Below are 4903 nucleotides of genomic sequence, written 5' to 3' on the forward strand. Positions count from 1 at the left end.
TACCAGCACACTACTGCCCTGCCTCCTCCCCACATGTCCCAAATTTGTGTTAGATGGCTGTGCTATGGGCTCTGATAATAGCCTAACACCCTTCACTATTTACTGTAGGTTATTTGTCTATCTCCCCCTCCAGTCTGAAATTTTCTTGAGTGTAGAGATACTATATCTCTAGAATCTTATCTATGTGGCTCACAGAAAGTACTAATTAGCATTACTACTCGTGGACAAGACTGGTCATCTGAATGAATGACTTTCAGAATGCATGCTTGTTAAACATTTGCAAACCCTGGGAGAACCATTAGCAGAGAAGACAGTTGCTGGCTGCCATCTGCAGTGATCACATATTTGCCTGAAACATGAACTCAGAGCAAGGGAAGTGAGTTGGATACTTTCTATCACCTGTGCCATCAAGTTGTGACTTGATGCAGGTATTTCATCTACACCACGGCTATAGGTCTGCCCTACAGAATAGACCATGCTATTCACGGTCCCGGGTTCCTTCCTTCTCCAACCTATCAAGCAACAGGAAAGACTGCTTCTCTGATTCACCTTGCTCTTGGCTGCCATTGTTCACCAGCCACCTCTTAGAGTTAACATCAAGGGCTTGCAATAGCATATGGATCCGGTAATACTTGGCATAGCATATTTCCAAATCCACTCATATACAAGAGACAGAAATGGTATCATAAGCAGAGCTCTGGTGCACAGAACTACTCTAAAATAGCTGTGGCCAGAAGCTTAAGAGTTCTAACTCAGCTAGCCATCCTTGATCTGTGACTACAAATTCCTGGACAATTGGAACCACCCCTGGGGATTCCAAGAATATTTATGGAGGACTACTCATTAGTGTTGCTACTCAAAGTGTGATCTGAGATCAAGCAACATCAGCATCACCTGAGAGTTTCTTAGAACTGGAGAATCTTAGGCTCTATTCTAGATCTAATGGATCAAAATTTGCATTTTAAACAGATCCCCCAGGTGATACATATACACATTTAAGTTTAAGAACCACTGGTCTAGGGGTGCCTGGGTGGCTTAGTCATTAAGCGGCTGCCTTCGGCTCAGGTAGTGATCCCAGGGTCCTGGGATCGAGCCCCGCATTGGGCTCCCTGCTCCGCGAGAAGCCTGCTTCTCCCCTTCCCACTCCCCCTGCTTGTGTTCCCTCTCTCGCTGTGTCTCTCTCTGTCAAATAAATAAATAAAATCTTAGAAAAAAAAAAGAACCACTGGTCTACAGAACATTGAATTTTCTGAAACCAAGCAGTTAGGCCCTTAGAGTCATGGGGTTTAGGGTGTTAATGCTACTGGCACTTCATAATAACAAATACTATTTATGTAACATGAAAAGATTTACATTCATTTGGTCATTAAATCAAAAAAACCAACTCTACAACTTAGCTGATTTAAATCAACCTGATCCTGAAGCTTGAAAACTCACCATCTGAAAGAAAGCACTCTAAACACTACAGGCTTGGGAGTTAAACAAAGCCTGGGTTTGAGTCCTATTTGTTCCACTTACTTGTTGAGTGATCCTGTAAGAACTCTTAACTTTTCTAAATATCCGTTTCTTAATCAGTTAACGGTGAAAATAATAGTATTTCATTTTCAGAGCGGTGGTAAAAATTAAAAGAGAAAACCTATATAAACTGTCTAGCATGTAGTAATTGCTCATTAAATATAAGTTTCCTCCCTCCCTGCTACCTCCTTTCTGAAAACAAATTAATTCAGAATAAAACAAACAATCCAGGGGAACCTGGGTGGCTCAGTCAGTTAAGCATCTGCCTTCAGCTCAGGTCGTGATCCCGGGGTCCTGGGATCGAGCCCTGCATCAGGCTCCCTGCTCAGTGGGGAGTCTGCTTCTCACGCTCCCTCTGACCCTCCCCCGCTCATGCTCACTCTCTCTCTCTCTCAAGTAAATAAATAAAATCTTAAAAAAAAACAACCATGCCATGTGTAGTTTTGTAAATTTAAGAGCAAAAAGTGGTTTCAAAGAGGAGGTAAAACATTTGCAGTATATTCTGCAGAGAATAAAATTCTTTTTTCTAACCAACGAAAAGTAAACGGAAATAATTGAAAAATACTAAATTGGAAACAAATGGAAAAGCCAGCATCAGATGTAGCAAATTTTCCTATCCAACTCACATACCCTTCTATAAATTTGAAGACAGTGCTATAACAGCGGGTAAACAATTTGTCCTTGATATACTCTGCAATAAGAGCTTCTAGAGCAAAATGCAAGCATGTCATCATGATCCACAAACAATAAAGCCACTGTCAACTGGAAATAAACCTGTATTGAGCACCCATTGTGCGCCAGGCAAGGAACTCTGCATGGGGAAAGGTGGCTTACTTTAACTACCCTCTACTTGGTAGCTCCAGCCCAAGTATAGACCCCTCCTCCCCAGGTCTGCCTCTCCTCTTCTCCCTCCTCAACTCTTCCTCCACAAAACAGATAAGAATAAAGGCAGGGGATCTAAAAATAGAGCTAGAAGGAGAGAGAAAATTCCTGCCACTGCTGCTAATGGGACTTCATAATAACAAACATTATTTATGTAACTTGAGTATATACTAAAGATTTATATTCATTTTGTTTTTGAACCCAGAATAACTTCATTTCCTCCACTCTTCTTTCATCTCCAGAAACCTGCTTCTTTACCAAAGAAAAGGCTGGCTTTCTCCCTCTTTGAGACTTGATTTCTTTTCTAAAATGAGGATAATGGGGCACCTGGGTAGCTCAGTTAAGTGTCCAACTTTTGATTTCAGCTCAGGTCATGATCTCAGGGTTGTGAGATCGAGCCCCTCATTGGGCTCCGCGCTGGGCATGGAAGCCTGCTTAAGATTCTCTCTTTCTGGAATGCCTAGGTGGCTCAGTCGGTTAAGCATCTGCCTTCAGCTCAGGTCATGATCCCAGGGTCCTGGGACATAGTCCCGCCTCCGGCTCGCTGCTCAGCAGGGAGCCGCTTCTCCCTCTGCCTGCTGCTTCCCCTGCTTGTGCTCTCTCTCTCTCTTTCTCTCACACATAAATAAATAGAAAAAAGATCCTCTCTCTCCCTCTCTCTCTGCCCCTCTGCCCTCTACATTAATTAATTAATTAAATGAGAATAACAATGCTCTTTGTGGGGTTGATCTGATCATGTAATGACATCATGTCATTATGACATCATGTGTGAGGGCCAAGCCCTGTGAAAATTGAATGCCAGCATATTAAAGGGGTGTGGAAAATGCAGGAACCTCTTCAAGGAACAGAAAATGGTGCAGTTTGCCAAGAGCACAGAGGGCTTGGGAGAGAAGACTAGAAATGTACTCTGAATCCATGGGGTGGGGATCATTGAATGCTGGCTCAGGACTCTATAAATAATGTCAGAAAATCCAGTCTGGCTAAAAAACTGGTGTCTGGGGCAAGAATGGGGATATTTCTGTATAAGAATGTCAAGAATAATGGTATTATTTCAAGTGATAATGACATACAAATGTTCTATTTTGTTTCCTTCCACTTATTCAAGATCTTATTTATTGTGGTTACTATACATCATGTCCTATTTTCCAGAATCCTAACTCCTAAATTTAATCTCAAATAAAGCTGTGTACATATGTAACACTTACATTTTACTCACAACTTTCTGACAGCAATGTCATTCCAAGACCTTAGGGGATGAGGGATGGAGGGAGGTGGCAGCCAGGGCAAGCAGTATGTCCTTCTGTTGATAGGCAGTAGGATGCCTCTGAGAGCGTCTAGATGATAAGATTCCATCCAGCTTCAGGAAAGCCAATCTGGGCAACTATGAACTATTAAAGAGAAATTATTCCAACATTTGTTAAAACAATAAGGAAGACTTCATTCAACACTATTGCAGTAGGGGGGAGAGATTGAACTCAACTCCAAATACAGCAAAGACAGCTAGAGATTTATAGCCAGTGAGTAGAGTGAAGGGGTCAGTGGATGGAAAATTATGAAGAGGAGACATCAAGGTGAGGGGGATTCTTGCTAAAGATAGGCCAAGGGCAGGAAGCCAAGGTCATAGCCTAGTTCAGAAGTGGGCTCAGAGGAGTTTGACCAAAGTTTGGTCAAGAAGAGTGTCTTTGCTGGGGCACAGTTGCTCAGAAGAGAATGACAGGGGTGAGGGGAAGTCTGGGAAGCCTTTATAGAGGTAGAATACTGGGAACATGGATGGGTTGCTTTCTCTAATGAGTCCTCCCTATGTGTGGACAGCTCCCTTGATGTGGGAAAGGAAAGAAGCAGATCATCTGGGAGAGTGTCCTCTCAATGACCTCTAGGTATCCAGTCAAGAGACATTGGTCAGTGAAGTAGTCTAATAATGGCTCCCAAAGATATGTCCACATCCCAATCCCCAGAACTTGTAAATGTTACCTTATTTGGCAAATGAGAATTTGCATATGTAATTAAATTAAGGATTTTGACATGGGGAGATTATCCTGTATTATCTGGATAAACCCTAAATGCCATTACAAATGAATTTATAAGAGGCAGGAAGGCAGAGGGATATTTGCACACAGAAGAAGAGGAGAAAGAAAACAAAACAAAACAAAGACCAAACAGAAGGGGGAAAAATACGGTTATGTCCTGATGCTCTTCTACTTCCAGTTGAGATTACTCCCTGGGAAAAAGGCAGGACTATGAAGAGGGCAGAAAGAATCTTGAATTTATCAGCATGCTTATCCTAAAGAAACTAAGTTCTAACCCAGGAGTAACTGGGTTATCCTGAATTGGCAAATTTAGCTTTCAGTTCTCATTAAAAAGGTTTGGGATGGTGGGGTGGTAGTTGTGAGATATATTGAGTTTAGTTATAGAGAAATAAAGTTACATTTTTGCAAAAAAGGAGGAGGAGGAGAAGGAGAAGGAAGAAGAAGAAGAAGAAGAAGAAGAAGAAGAAGAAGAAGAAGAA

Source organism: Phoca vitulina, unplaced genomic scaffold (assembly GCF_004348235.1).
Source record: "Phoca vitulina isolate PV1807 unplaced genomic scaffold, GSC_HSeal_1.0 scaffold57, whole genome shotgun sequence".
NCBI classification, from domain to species: Eukaryota; Metazoa; Chordata; class Mammalia; order Carnivora; family Phocidae; genus Phoca; species Phoca vitulina.